At 48.2% G+C, this 15,888-nt stretch overlaps 1 protein-coding gene across 1 annotated transcript in view; it reads left to right on the top strand.

Moving 5' to 3' along the window:
* The first annotated feature begins 234 nt into the window (after positions 1-234).
* The window catches only part of Plxna4 (plexin A4), a 448,155-nt gene continuing 432,501 nt past the window's right edge, over positions 235-15,888 (top strand). Inside the window, exon 1 of the mRNA XM_021188876.2 lies at positions 235-1,124. The gene's annotated coding sequence lies outside the window, so the exon portion shown is untranslated. The remainder of the gene's footprint in view (positions 1,125-15,888) is intronic.

Below are 15,888 nucleotides of genomic sequence, written 5' to 3'. Positions count from 1 at the left end.
GATGTCGGTCGCGAGCTCCGAGCCAGCTAGCGAGCCAGAGAGGGAGCGGCGGCGGCGGCGGCAGCGGCGGCGGCGGCGGCGGCGGCGGGCCGCGGGCGGCGGGGAGGGGAGGAGGCGAGGAGAGGGAGGGAGGAAGGGAAGCAGGGAGGGCGGGAGGGAGGAGAGGAGGACCCAGAGAGCGCCAGGCAGCTGGAGTTTTTGCAGCGCTTGGCCGGGCTTCAATGCACAGCAGCAGCGAGCCGCGGCGGCAGCAGGCAGCCCGGGAGCTCCGGCGGCGGCCGAGCCAGCGGCGGCCCCGCTCCCTGCCCCCTGCAAACTTTGCGAGCCGCCCGCCCGGGGGGCCGGGGACGCGCCTGGGAGGCTCGGCTTGGACTACGGCCGCGCTCTTGGCCGCCGCAGCGCTAGCCGCCGCCGTCGCTGCTACCACCGCAGCTCCGCGCCTCCCCGGGGAGCTGCCGGCGGCTTCCGAGGCCCCCCAGCCCCGGCCCCTGGGCACTGCCCGGCTAGTCCCCGGCCAGGGTTGGGGGCGACAGCGGCGCAGCCAGCCCTGGGCTGCCAGGGGGTGGCCGTCACTGCCCAGGGAGTCGCGCAGAGGATCGGAGAGCGCTCCCCGGCGGGTCCCCAACGTACTCGCCGCCGCGCCCGGGCAGCGGCCCGACCCGGCTAGCATGGGCGGCGCGGAGTGACGCCGCCGTGCCCGCTTGGCATCAAGGACATTCAGCCCGCGGGGGTGGGGACGAAGGGGGGGCAGCCCCGCGTCGCCGCCGCAGCCCCTGAGAGCCACCGCTGTCGTTGCTTGGGCTCTGGGGCTGGATGGAAGATAGGGGTGCTTGGAATTGATCTTCATTTCCTGACCTTTTTGTTGGACACTACGCCCACCTTGGACGCTGCAAGAGGAGCTGTCAAGCCCGGCAGGCTCTGATTTGGCCCCCTCCGTTTTTCTCTGCTGCTCGTGGCTTCCCCGTGCCTCGGTGGAGTATTTGCGTTCGGGGCTGGGGCTGGAGGAGGCAGCCACACGCGCGCACACGCACACGTTCAGAGGAGGGCGAGAGGCAGCGGTACAGGCACCATCTGCAGTGTCAATGCGGCGCTGGGGCTGAAGGAGGGAAACGCCGCGCTTCCAGGTAAGGAGCCGCCGGCCGGGCGCAGGGCCAGCTGGGCAGAGCGGGCGGAGGTGGCGAGTCCGGTCCCGGAGTCCTCGCCTACTCCGAGGCAGCCCACTACACACACACACACACACACACACACACACACACACGCAAAACACAAATCGCGTGCGCGCACACACACATACACACTCACACACATGCACGCACTGCGCTCACGCACCTGCCCACGTCCCACCTGGACACCCGCGTAGGTGCATCGCAGCGGGAGCAGGGATTTCCCGTGTTCTTCTCCTCTCCGGACCTAGACTTCTCTTCCCCAGGACTTTCAGGGTGGGATTCAGTAAATGACTGACTCTCCTATCCAGCCTGGTAGGATGAGGGAGCGATTTTGCTGTTTCTAGCTCCTTTCATTTCCTAACTGGTTTTTATAAGACAGAAGAAGTCATGGGAGGTCTTACGAGACCCGCCCAGTGCGATTGTGCCCCTTAGCTTTTTGGACACTCGGAGATTTTTTGCTTTTAAATAGGAAAAAGGCAGAGAGATATATAAAGGGCAGAGAACTGGAGATCTTGGTGATCCGGTGCCTGAGAGGAGGCCACATAGGCAACTGGGGCTGCAGTTCTTCTGTAGGGCGGCGCATATGGAACAGACTCTGCGATTCCCCAGTAAAGGCAGCACACACGCCTTTCCGAAGCGTGGCACTGCTTCCCCGGAATGCGCCGGGATTTCAGGCAGGGAGGGGCTTTAACATCAAAGCTAGAGGAGTGTTCCTTGTCTAGGGAGAATGCTGCGGTCCTTTAAGGGGGAATCAAACCTTATTCACGTTGCCAGTCACTGGTAGACAACAAGCAGACAGGGCTTAAGGGACACGTTTGCGGCCAACCCTTCACTTCCTTATCCTCTGTGTATGTGTGGCAACTCCCCCCTGTGCCTTTAGTTAACACCTGTCACATGTCTTTTGGGGTGTGTGTCTGAGAACTAGGAGGGAGAGTAGAGATGGATTTAGACTAATGGAGAAAGGACTGTGAAGTCCAGATCCACTTTATAAGGTATTTGGTCTATTAGTGCATCCCAGGTACCTTAGGCTACGAGTGTAACTCAGAGTCTAGATCCTCTGAATGCAGGACTGCTCTCCAGAAACCAGTGGTTCAAGTTGTACTTCCCCAGAGCTCCCTGCCTCCACCACCCTAGTTTCAGAGCCTGCTCATTTTGAAAGTTCCTAGAATGGATGGGTGTGTGTGTGTGTGTTGAAGTTCCAAAGGGCTTTTTTTTTATGGCTCCCCATTAGAGTATCAGACAGACTTGTTTCGGGGCTCAATTATTGCAAGAAGAATGGAAGAATCAAATAAATCACTATTTTAGGCTTGAATACATATATAGCAAGTTTCTATGTTTCTATCGCTATCCCTTTGTGTATTTTGTTGTTGTTTGTTTGTTTGTTTTTGTCATCCTGGCAAAAATGGGAATTGTTTCTATCCTCTTTATAAGAGAGTAGAACCCCCCAACCCCCAACACACACACACACACACACACACACACACACACACACACACACACACCTGACCAAAGTCTTTGCCTAGGCTTGGGTGGAAGAACAGATACCCCGGGAGGGGAGCAGAATTCCTGTTGTGTGTGGTGTCAGCTGCCCTTTGATTGATTGAGAAAGGTGTAAGTCGGAATAAAGGAAAGCTCTTCACAATGGGGAGAATCCAGATCGCGAAAAGACATTATTTTTCTTTTTAAGAATGGTGGGTGTGTACACATCCAGCTATACACTTGCATTCTTAGAGCCTTGCCAAGCGCAGTCAGCTCGTACAAGCACAGGCGACAGGGGGTGTCCACTTCTGACTTCTGGGCCGTGACAGACATTGGCACATTTTGGCATGCCCACACTTGGGGTGTGCGGATGGGAAGGACCTGTGTACGCATGTATATGGCTGTAACAGTGAATTACCGTGACAGGGGTATCTCTCAGAGAGGCGTCCCCCCACCGACCTGTGAGGGCAGGAGGCTGGGGTGCAGATCACCCCACAGCAGACTTCTGCTTCTTTCTCTGCCTCCCTCTTCCCTCTTCATACATTTTGCAGCTTCAGGATCTGTCATTTTAATGCAAAGACAACTGTCATTATTGCTGGTTATAAGCTAAGCTCTGGAGCTCAAAAGAATCTGCACACTTTCTGCACTTGCTATTGGTTTCTGGGAAAAGATCGACAGTAATTAACATCTGTGTACATTTGTATGTTTTGTTTTCATTGCCTGGCTCTTTTGCCCATCCCTAGAGTATACCGTACACTACAATATCTCTGCTCCACCATTCTTCCATGGGTTTTTAAGTTCTCTGGTCTGCACTGGAGGGCACTCAGTTGCATGATTTAGAAAAGGCCCAGACACAAATGCTTCTTTTCGATCAACCTCATTAAGCTGGAGGTTGTTCTGGAAGCATGCCTGCGAACACCAGGCCTGGATCACCCATGATCTGATCTGCTTCTTCACTAAATCCTGCATGGCCCCTCCACCCCGAAAATGTTTTAGGGAGGAATTTTGCTCCTAGGCAGCCAATTCGCTCCGCTCTCCTTCCCTGTCTCTATTCTCCTGCTTCAGCTCTGCTCCCTGCAGACAGGCAAATCTGCATGGCAGAATCTGCCTACACTTGGCCTACAGATCCTTTTAATCACAAGGAGGGATGCTGGCAATTAAGTGTGTGTGTGGGGGGGTGTCCTAGGGTGGTAGCATTCCTACCTTGGGGAGACAGCTCAGGGGGTTGGGTTAGTAGCTGCTCTAAGCTCCTAGGTATTACCAAGCTTTAATGGAAAGAAATTATAGCAAGCATCTCTCCTCCCAGCCAGCTAGGGGGCATTTCTTAGCGGCTTTAGCCCAGTCCTACCAGAGAAGGCACTGTACAGACAATGCACACTGGAGACCTGTTGGAGTGGCTCTCTGACTGTGATGGGGTGAATGCTGTGAACCTACCGTGATGTGATCTTGGCTTTGATTACTCTGCGCACAGTGTGTCACCCTCTCCTTTCCTCTTTATTTGTGTCCAGGGATCCCTGATGGGAAACCAGTTCAGACCCTGGGCAGCTGTTCAGGGTTCATTTCTTTCCCTTGACACCCCCTTTCCTCGTTCAAAGCCCCGTTCCTCCCTCTCCATGCACTTGTGAATCCATCTTCCGGCTTGGCTTTGTGTTTGTATCCACCAGCCCATTTGCCCTCAGATGTGCAGCACCTCACGGAATCAATATAACATGAATTTAATGACAGCTGGATGATTAAATGTTATTTATATTTAAGAGCTGTATTTAAAAAAGACGTCGTGCTAATAAATCAAAGGGCTGTTTGGGAGATGCACATGATAAGGGTAATTGCCCTGGAGGCTCCAATGAGCAATGCCTGGTCCACACAGAGCCCTGCAGACACCGTCTCTTTAAAGGCTGGTCCTTGCTCTTCCCTCCCCTAACACCCACCTGATCCCCTCTCACTGTCCTGACTTACTCTGGGTTTCCCTCCCATCCTCACCTCCCCAGACTGCAGACATTCTAGTGATGACAGGAAGGTGGAGCCAGCAAGGAGACTAGAGCTGGCTCTGCTGCTAAGTGGGAAGAGGTGGATTTGAAAAGGGAAGATAAGCAGGGGTCCAGATTCCCCACTGGAGGCCAGTTCCACTTGCTGTGAAACAGAATAGCTTCCAGGAAGTCCTGAGTGAGAGCCCTGTCCTATGATCATGAGGCATCAGCGTCCCCAGGGAAGCAGCTGTGAGAATAGTAGTATTGGTTAGAGCCCTTATGAAAATGCAGGAACGGAAAATAATACGAATTATTTGTGAAGCATTTGTGCAGCGCTTCCCTTGATTTCGAATCCTTTTGAGTGCTCTAGATGGGGTTGCTCCTTTACTCCCCATGAGAACCCAAAGAGGCGATGGCTTCTGCTGTCCCTATATCCCTCTGAAGGAACTGAGATGCGGGAGGTTAAGGACTTTGTCCCAAGTCACACAGCCACCAAGTGGTGGAAGCAAGCCTCAGTGCTAAGCAGTCTGACCTGGCTGCTTGTCACCAAGCTGCTTGCCATGGGAGACTATAGGTACTCAGTGTGTTGCCTCCCCTTGCTAAGTGAGTGGGGGAGTGTAGTGGGAGTTATGCCTTCTCCTTTGGATTATCTCTGACCCCAAGCAAAACTTCCTATTCTTTGAGCTTCAGTTTCCCTACTAGTTAAGGGAATAGAGTCTTACCCTTGGCTGATGGTGGAGTAGAAAGTTGCATGGGCTCTTTCCAGCAGACCATTCAGGTTGACTGTTACTTTATTTGGAAATGTCCATTTTCTTTTCCTCTGTAGAAAACACAAAAGGTGTGGCTGAGGGAATAAATGAAGTCTCTGCCTTTGCTTTGGAGTTGGGGAATCTCCAGGGACGGTTGGGGTCTGGTTCTTTCTAGCGAGTATTTCAAATTGCTGGTATTGTGGAAATGACATTCTCCCACTGAATGCTGAAAGTAGCCTGGAAGGTGGGGATTGCGGATGGCCATTTTGATGGCATAAGAACTTAGGCTGAGATGACAGTTGAAGATGCCTGAGGCCCCAGGTTGCTAGGCAACAGATGGCCAGTTCACTCTAAGGCCTGGATTCAGGCGATGACGCTGCTCACAGGTGGTGCTCTGAAGTTGTTCTTTCATTCATTCACTGGCTCTCGGGATCTAAGCTTAGGCTCTAGAGGCAGGAAAATGTCCTGTAATTGTAGGTGGAGGTTGATGCCAGTGACCTGCACAGGGAGGGTAATCCTACAGCTGTAATGCAATTTGAAAATTAGAATAGAGAAGAAGAAGAAGAAGAAGAAGAAGAAGAAGAAGAAGAAGAAGAAGAAGAAGAAGAAGAAGAAGAAGAAGAAGANGAGGAGGAGAAGGAGGAGGAAGAGTGAAAGGAAGAAGGTGGAGAGGTCAGAGGCTGAGTGGAGACACTAGAATCATATTAAGTTATTAATAAATATACAATAGGGTCCCGGGAAGCTAGGTACCATGGTGGGTACATCCCACCCCAAAGTCAGAACTCTGCAGACTTGGTGTCTCTGGTGTGCAGACTCTTGGGTACAGAAAAGAGAGTAGTTATGGATTCCTTCTAACTAAACTTTTATTCCATGCATGATGTAATTTGCTCTTCTCCCCTGCCTGCACTGTGCAGTGTAGAAAGTTCTACTAAATTCGGGGTGTCTAGAAGGGGCATGCTTAGAATTTTATCACTCTGGGACCAGAGTGGGGAGACAGAAAGGACCCATATTTAAGCCATCAGGTGCCTGTGAGTTCAGAAGCACCCTAGGAGCCTGGGGCTGTAAGCTGGAATATCCACTCCCCTCCACGGTGGCTTCCCCATGAACCAGGATTCGTAACAGCAAATTGGATTTTAGGATGTTTTGTCACTCCAACACAAAACACATCGCTAGCTAAGAGGATCTTGTCTCCACAGTCAATGTGCTGAACCCAGCCTAAGTACAGTCAATCCCCCAGTTCTCACAAGGAAAAGTCTTTCATTATGAAGCGGGAGGAGAGGAGGGATTGGAGTCCGGTCATTGAAAGTACAGCGAATCTTTCCTGCTCATCGCTGCAGACCAGCACTTCCAGTTGGACAGGCCCATGAAACCCTTGTAAGAACCAGACTCACTTCTCTGGGTCTGGGGAAGATCCCAGAATCAGAAGGTGAACAAACTGGCCCTTGAGTTTGGCTCAGAGGCCATGTGGGGGGAAGTAAGCAAAGCAGAATTGGTGGGTTGCTTTTCTTCACCTTGGGTACTGGGCACTGGGTGTTCTATTGAACCAGTCCACGTGGCATGTCAACAACATCGCAGATGGCAGGAGGTTCTTCTTCTCACTCTTCATCTCAGACTCGCTTCTGGAAGTTAATACCAACAAGAAAGCAAATATTCCCAAAGTCCATTCTGTGGATGTGTGAATAAATGCTTTATGAACCAAAGTTGCTAAGTCTAGTAGTTTGAGACACTAGGTCTAAAATGAGATTCCTAAACGAGATTCCTGCTATAGGATTTCTCAGAAACTTTAGCATACTGGCATGTTCCACTTCGGTGTAGCCCTGGAATCCATCAATATAAACACTGTCACGTGTGAATATATGAATGTCTTCATGGTTTTTGTGTACATGTGTGTTTATACACATATACATATATACATGTTCATATGTATGTTTATGTATCTGCTTGTATATGTGGAAGCCAGAGGTTAACCCTGAGAATCTTCTTCAGTTGATCTCTGTGGTCTTACATTTCTTTTGAGACAGGGTCTCTCACTGAACCTTGAACTTGCCAGTTCTTGTGGGACTAGCAAGCCACAGGAACTTCCTGTCTGGAGCCCTAGTGCTGAGATCACAGCGCATGTTGCTGTGTCTGGCTTCTTGATGTGGGTATTGGAGATTGAACTTAGGTCTTCATGCTTGCATGTGAGCACTTTACTGACTAAGCCATTTCTGCAGCCTATGTTTTCTTGTGTCCTTATTATTAAATCAATAGTTTCAGTTGAACTTTCATAACCAAGTCTTGGGTTCTGGTGACTATGAGGTCTCCAGGTCCTCAGAGCTGTGTCTATGGCCTCAGCATCTGCTGAGACATGCCCATACCTGACCTTCCCTTTGTCCTTCCAAGGCAGTAGGGTTTCTCAGGCATGTGGACATGGAGATTCATAAATGATTCCTATTCCTTTTGCTTAAAAGCCACTGGTGTTATAGGAACAATAGGCTTTGGATATAGCAGAATGCAAATCTCAGCTTGCTCATTTACCAGAAAATGGACTTTTGGAGAGACCGATCACCTTATGTTCAATGCTACCAGTTATAAAATTAGGGGGGTTGTTCCAGAATGGTAATTTTAAAAATATTTAATATAAAGTAGATGAACTCCTTGTTCAACTGAAATTTGATATGAAACCCTAGTGCCCAGAAGAAGTACAAACAGTATTGTTCTGGTTAAAAACGGGGTTGCTTGGATTTGCCCCCTAGCCTGTTGTCCCTCACGCCTGTGAATCTGGTGAGATGTCACTTTATTGAGAGATGGTCAGGCCCAGGAGCTGGACCTCTGTGGTTCCTCATGCCGTGTCTGACAATAGAACCCGACCTTTGTTCCAAAGGAAGAAAGCCAGTGATACCTTTAGGATGAGAAGGTTGGCATGAGTTGTCACATGGACAGGGGTAGGGAGATTGGGACGGAGAATGGCTGAGGCTGGAAACTGTGTGGGATAGGACAGATATGGGGAAATGTGTCCGATGGGTCTTGTGTAAAGAACTCTCCAGACTCATAGGGCTGTGGCAGCCTTAGCCAACCACGCTGTGGGACCCAGCCCACACTCCCAACTGAAGCCACATTAGGAATGAATGCTGGCACTCCTTAGGGCTATTGCTACAATGTTTTTGCTCTTGTCGGTGAAATTATTTTATGACTTGTAATTAGATAACACTGATAAAATTATCTAGTTGGTCATATCAACAATAAGAGGAGATACTGGACAAGTATCAATACCTTTCCCTGATGTTGAGATATATTAGCCCCAGGAGTGCCTTCTTCAGTGGGATGTGGGGATCACAGGCACTTCTGCTCATGTGAGCTGATGGCACAGCTGCTGGGAAGGCCGGGATAGAAACAAATGACCTCTCTTCCCTCTTAGATTTGAGTACTGTTGTAAGTATTGACGTGTGGTACAATAGAGGGTATTTCTGCATAACCTATTTCTTTAAGTTGTTGCCATTAGTCAGCTCTGTCCTCTCTGATCTTTATTTTTTTATTTTATTTTATTTTTACTTTTTTTTAAACTCTTGCCCTTTGAAGCTCTTCTCAGGTCAAGCTGGGCAGAGGCTCAGTGATCACACAGTGCTGTGACCTCTCTCTCAGCTCTCTTCCCCATTAGAGGCTGACCTGTCTTCCTCCCCTAAATGCTCTTGCCTTTATCTACTGACTGCTGTGAACAACTCGCTGGCACAGAGACTAGGGTCTTCAGAGTGGCCTGCCTGAGGTCTGTGCTCCACCCCTGCTTGAAAGCATATCTTGTGCAATCAGGAACTCCATTCGTTCTCTCCCACAATGACAAAGAAGCTGTTGCCAGCAAGGGCAGTGTGACAATTGAAATCATGTACAACCTGCTCTCTGTATCCACGGGTTCCACATCTGTGGCTTCAACTCACTGTGCATTGAAAATATTAAAAACAATTGTACTGCTGCCATTAGGTGAACAGACTCTTTTCCCTCTCATTATTTCCTACACAATGCAGCATAACAACCATCTATGCGTAGCCTTCCCATTGTATTGGTGTTCAAAGTGATCAAGAGATGATTTAAAGTATACAGGGCTATAGGCCTATGCTGCACGTATGCAAGTATTACATCACTCCATAGTCTTGAGTATTGGCAGAGGTTTTTAATCCATCAAGTGTGGGGTTGTCCTTGAACCAACTACTTGCAGATGCCAAAGGATGACTAGATTTCCTATGTCCTGGATTGAAAGGAGCCATTTAATACTTCTCTTGTACTCAGCCCAACCCAGAGTATCCTCTTTAGGTAATCAGTAAATATTTGCTGAATGCCTAGAATGAGGATACATAGGGTGAGGTGGGCTCTTCATGTTGATGGGCATGGAGTCAAAGTATTACTCTTTGTGTGAAACTCACTGTGGGTTAGAGGGATGGCCAAGCTAGTTTACCCAGAACCTTCTAAAGACTAGTCCACTGGCTGTCTTGTCTTCATGTCTCAGTGAAAAAAGTACACGGCCAAACATGTTCTGCAGATACCTTCTCTTGTGTCGTCTCTGTCTAGAGATGCAATGCAAGTGTTATTAAAGGTAAAGGAGGCTTGCTAGGAGAAACCTGTATTGTTAACCAAACGTTTCCCAGTTGATTTGGCAGAGGCTTTGTGTGGATGTATTTCAACCTGCTGACATCTCCTGGAATGAGGGTTTCATTGGGTAGCAAGCATTTTTGGGCTGGGCATGTAGTTCAGTGTTTGCTTAGCATGTGCAAGGTGCTGGCTTTGTTACATAACTAGAGGAATTGAAGAGAAAGATGATGATGATAAGGAGGATAAGGATGAGAATGATGATGATGATGATGATGATGATGATGATGAGGAGGAGGAGGAGGAGGAGGAGGAGGATTATGACAATGAAGGGGAGGCAGTGGCAGAGGCAACATTTTAGGAGATGCTGTCTTTCAATGGAATACTTGTAAGTTCAAGGTCATTTTGGAGGGGATCATAATAGCAAGAAGAATCCACTGTATTGGGAAAGTAAAGACTAGTGAGGCCCAGATGTCAGAGATGCCACCCACCTCTTGTCCCTGTCATTTGCTCTCGAGAGGCTCAAAATGAACGGCTATTTGGAGAACTAACTTTTGTGAGCATGGCCATGGTCTGCAGGTGGGTGCCCTCTTGTGTGGGGATTGTTTTCAGAAGTGGGAAAGCAGCCCTGGCAGATCATGGACTTGTTTCCAACAAGTGGTACTCTCCTGTTGCACCTCATTGATCAAGGTGGATGTCTGCAAAGCATGTGAGTAATGACATTTACCTTTTCCATCTCCCTCAACCCCAGCTGCACTTAAGGAAAACAGACCCTCATTCGTATAGCTGGCAAAGAGAAATGGCCTTTATTAACAAATGAGGCCTGCATTAAGGCACACATGTCTACATTGTGAATAGCTGAAAGCAGTTTCCTCCTGGGATATGTTGGGGAGCCTTGTCCACCCTCAAGGGGGATGAAGGTTTGTGATTGGATGGCAATTTTGTGGCTTTAACCATGAAGGTGACCCAGAGGTTGTATTTCCTATAGGAATCATTTTCACCTGTTATTCATCTTACATAGGTAAATGGTATGTGTGTGTACATGTGCATACGAGTACACACGAGAGGGGGCATGAACTAATGTTCCTGGAGATTTTGTAGTTTGGTGAGAACATGATAATTTCAGAGAGTCAGAACATTGCAGTTAGAGAACCCAAATCATCTTGGTTTATCTTTAGATAATTATTGCCCATCCCTGGATCTGACTTACCATCCTTCTGACCACCAAGTAAAAACATTCAGAGTATGTTCTTAGTAAACCATTAGCTTCCATCAGCCCCAAAGCTAAGAATGTCATCAGATAGCATTTAAAACCTACAGTAGAGTTTTTCCCACTTTGCTGTAACCCACCTGCTGGTGGTCTCAATGTAGTTGATGAATGCTCTGATTCATGACTGCCTTTTGATCTGTGTTCTCACCAGTTCATCCATGATAGATCATGTCAACCGAGGCCATGCAAACCTGTGTTCCCAGACCACACTCACTCATATACGGGTCAGTGTAAAGTATCTCTTTTAGCCTTGGGAGGGAGAGTTGTGTTTTGCATTGACAAAGGTACCATTCCAGTGGTGTTTGGCCAGGGACATCAACTGACAATCCACTTGCCCAACTGTTGAGCCTGCACTACCCTCAGTCTGTATCTAGTTCCAGAGCAAATAACAGTTGCTAACACATACACACACCCCAACAGAACTCCCCTGAGACCCATTCATAACGCACCACACCGGTGATTCTATCAGCGTTAAACTGTTTGGTGACTGAGTTTAGAATTATAGGAATCGGAGAAATGAATTAGCAGTAAATCAAGTCCCAGCTGAACTCAAACCCAACTGCGGTGAGTTTTAAATTTAAACTATCTTGCTCTGATGAAGCAGTTGTAAGTCAAGCGCCGGAGCTCTGTTGCTCTCGACTTAGGAGAACCACGGCAGCCATCCTTTGAGGGAAAAACCCCGAGAACAGCTTGTATTGATTCCTACTCGTGTTGGGAAATTGCCACTTCATTTTTTCCTTATAAACTGTTGGCTCTCTCTCTCTCCTCTCTCCTCTCCTCTCCTCTCCTCTCCTCTCCTCCCCTCCCCTCCCCTCCCCTCCCCTCCCCCCCCCCCCCCCCCCCCCCTCTCTCTCTCTCTCTCTCTCTCTCTCTCTCTCTCTCTCTCTCTCTCTCTCTCTCTCTCCTTGAAGTAGGAATCCTTTTTGCAGGGACACAGCAGAAGGCAGATGGAGAGGAGCTGAGGCTCACAGGGGGATTATTCATCAATTTCTCTTTCGCCCTGCCCATGCCAAGTCATACGGAAGGGGAATCTGGGGCTGAGGGTGGTGTCATGTGTCTTGTTTTCCTGATTGGGACATATTTGAGTCTTCTTTCTGGGAGATTCACACAGACAATCAACAAAGAGAACAAGCAGTCCGAGAGAGCAGCAGGCTTCCATGTTGCTGTTGTCAGTTGTGGTATAATAAGAAGTCATTCACGTAAGTTACAGGGTCCTCTGACTAGGGCTTGTCAGAAATGTGGCTACAGCTACTTCAGGCTGATTTTTTTCTCTCCTGCAAAATAATCCTGTGGTTTCCATTTTCAGAGCAATTGAAGAAGAATTATGTGCTGGTCAGGGAATAGGGAGGCCTACTTTCTAATCCTATGTCACTGAGTATTCTCCAGTCATTTCTATCTGGGCGACACCTTTCTTTCTGTTTCTTTAAAGCCAGGAACAAGCCCTTCTGCCCCTCACCTGAAGCCCAGGAGGATGAATATGGTCATGCATATTAAAGGCCTGACTTCAGGAAGCAGGATCTCTTTATACACAAGTTCAAGAGAATATCAAGAAAGAGTGATAGAACTAGGCTTCTCACTAGTGATTCCTGGTGAGATTACATGGAGTCTTCCATCTGCTGATCTGGTAAAGAGCTATAAAGGATTAAACCCATTTGCCTGGGGCCAGAAAGAACAGTGCAGCTGAGACAGCAGGAGAAAGCAGGACTGGACGGTTAGCATCAGAAACAGGGGTCTGGGCAGGGTGGGTCAGAGAGTCGTGTCCCAATGTTGGTCATGGCCATTGGAGCTTGAGCTGGACACTTTGGAGAAGGAAAGGGCAAGGTTTCCCTACAATCTCACTTCTCAGTGCATCCCATCCCAGTGTATGTTGCTATTTTAACTGGAGAACTTTGCATTGCTGTTATAGGAGATTTTCCCAACTATCCTATCGGCCATTCATTCAGTCAGGGTCTGCTGAGTGCCTACTATGTGCCAGAAACTGTGGAAGAATTGGTTGCACAGGAAAGGGCTTTCCCCACTTCTCTAGGGAACAGTGTATCATGGATATAGCATAGTGTGAACAGAATCTAAACGAATCTTGGAAAGGATGCGGGCAGAGCGAGATCCTAAGTGGCCATGTGTCCAGAAATGAGGAAGATATAGAGAAGACCCTCTGCTGGAGGAGATGCTAAACTGAGTCTTGAAGGGTCAGTAAAGAGGTGAGCATACAAAGGGAGGCTTGAGTTGGATGGAACAGCATAGGGAGGCAGGAAGAGAATGTGAGAGTGCAGCCCTGGGGTCCTGTGAAACAGTTCAGGGCCAAGTGGGACGAGTGGGGAGAAGCTAGGCCAGGACCTGAATAAATGTCCCAGGGAGGGCTTTTCCCTGTAGGCAAGGGGTCAAGCTTTGGGGATAATCCAAGGAAGAGAACCAATATGATCAATTCTCCTGTAGAAAGATATCAATGGGGACGATGTAGAGAATGGTTTGAAGTCACGGCGCTCTAGTAACTCAGGGGAGACCTGAGTAGGAGCTGAACAAAGTCAGTGAAACACATAGGAAAGGAAGAGCCTTGAGAGGTGTGAGGAGGTCAAGTTAGTGATGGTAGCCATGGTGGTAAAGGGGCGAAGAACGAAGGAGAGTTGGGGATCCCTTATAGCTGTCTAACTTGAACAGCTGGTGGCAAGTGCGATCCTTTATAAAGTTGAGATTTACAGATTGGGACAGGGCTGGGTGAGGATGGAGGTGACCAGGACCAGTGGAATCGAATGTCTTCTGCCTCCTCGTGCTGGGCTTGTTTTACCTCTGTGACTGTGGACTGTAAGAGCTCACTTTGGGATCTGGAAGCAGCTTGGAAAAAAAACAGGAAGTGGATGCATGGATCTGTACATTTTTTCGAATAATTCATGTTTTGAATTAAGCATGCTGTCTCGAACAATTTACTTGTGATGCTTCTAGCAGCCGTCCAGGCACCCACCTAGCCTTAGGAGAGCCCCACTATTTTCCTGTAGAAAAAAAGATGACAGTCCTGGGAGGTTGAGCAGTATACACAGGATTAAAGAGCAAGCTTGGAGGGAAGATGGCAATGTAGAATGACAGGTCTTTGTTCTGCTCATTTTCTTGTTCTGTTTCTTGGTATACACCCTCCCACCCCCACTGCTGTGAGTCTACATTCCAAACACCATGGCCTAGTGAAAGAAGTTTCATCGACCTAAGGGATGACAAATAGATTTTGACCTTGCCCCTCAGGAATAATGGCTTGTCTATCTAGTCCAACATCCTGGGTGATAGTGAAGCATGATCAGAAGACAGGGTACATTGGAGGGGCATGTGAGGAGGAAGAAGTCTCTCATCTCGGGGTCTAGTTTGCCTGTCCTGCTGAGAGGCAGGACATTTCAACACCACTTAGAAAATGTGTGCTCTCCTAAAGACATCTCCAATAAGAATGTTAAAAGCCACACACTACACTTATGTCCAGAGTGTTTGTGGCCCTGAGCTTAGCCTTGCCAACAGTTTGCTCTCATTCCGAAATTCAAATGATGAACCTTGTAAAACCATGCATGATTTCACTTACAAAAGCAAATTCTTTATGTTTAGAGAAATAACTAAGCCAGTTCCTATATTTTAACTAAACTAGTTTATATATTTTCTTTCAACTTTTAAACTTGGCTTTAAATTTTATTGTAAATTATGTAAGAATGTAACTTAGAAAGCCACAAGATTTTATATATACATATATATACATATATATGTACATATATGTGTGTTTTGGTGTATAAATATATATGTATATGTATACACACATATGTATGTATATACACATATATGCATATGGTGAAGTCACCTGTGCTGGCTAATTTTATGACAAGTTGACACAGGCTAGTTGTGGCGCCCTGTGCCTAGTAGGTCATCAGAGGAGGGAATCCTCTGATGATGAGAAGATGCTTCCAGAAGATCAGGCCTACATTTTCTTACTTAGTGTAATTGTGATTGATAGAGGACGACCCATCCTGTTGTGGGTAGGGCCATCCCCGGGCTGGTTGCCCTGGGTTCTGCAAGAAAGCAGGCTGAGCAAGCCAGTCAGTCAGTAGCAGCTGATAGAGGCATGGAGTCTCCATCAACTCCTGCCTTCAGGTACCTCCCTGCTTGAGTTCCTGTGCTGACTTCCTTTGATGCTGAACAGTGATGTGCAAGTGTGAGCCAACCCTTTCCTCTCCAGGTACCCCCCTTTTCTTAAGCATCTCCCTCACTATCTAACCTTCACACTTACCTTAATAAAGCTACTCAACTTGGTTTAACTCTGGCCTGTCCTAAAATTCCTTTCTACAGGGAGTCCAGGATCCAGCTTTACCTAAATGGAGGTCCCTAAGGGGGAAACTCCTCGAGCTGCTGTTGGCAGGGCTGGGTTGCAAATCATTGGAACCACCACTAAACAGTGAAAGCCAGTCCGCATAGTCAAAGTGACCGGTTAGGTCTGGCTTGGTCCAATAAAGAACATTTATTGCTAAAATGCCTTTTAGGCAGGCCAGTTCCCATCCAGGGAGCTCGGGATCTACACTCCCTCTGTGCTTTTCCTTCACGCTGGTATAGTGAAGGCATTTGAATGAATATGCCAAGGAGAGCTTGGTGCCTAGTAGGTTTTTAAGCTGTGTTTGTTGCCTGTCATGTGCTCAGCATTCTACAGGAAGGGTTCCAGTCTGTGGTCCCTATTCTCTGCAGGC

Source organism: Mus pahari, chromosome 2, assembly GCF_900095145.1.
Source record: "Mus pahari chromosome 2, PAHARI_EIJ_v1.1, whole genome shotgun sequence".
Classification (NCBI taxonomy): domain Eukaryota; kingdom Metazoa; phylum Chordata; class Mammalia; order Rodentia; family Muridae; genus Mus; species Mus pahari.
The sequence above is the reverse complement of the archived record's forward strand: the minus strand, read 5'-3'. Positions and strand labels throughout refer to the sequence as shown.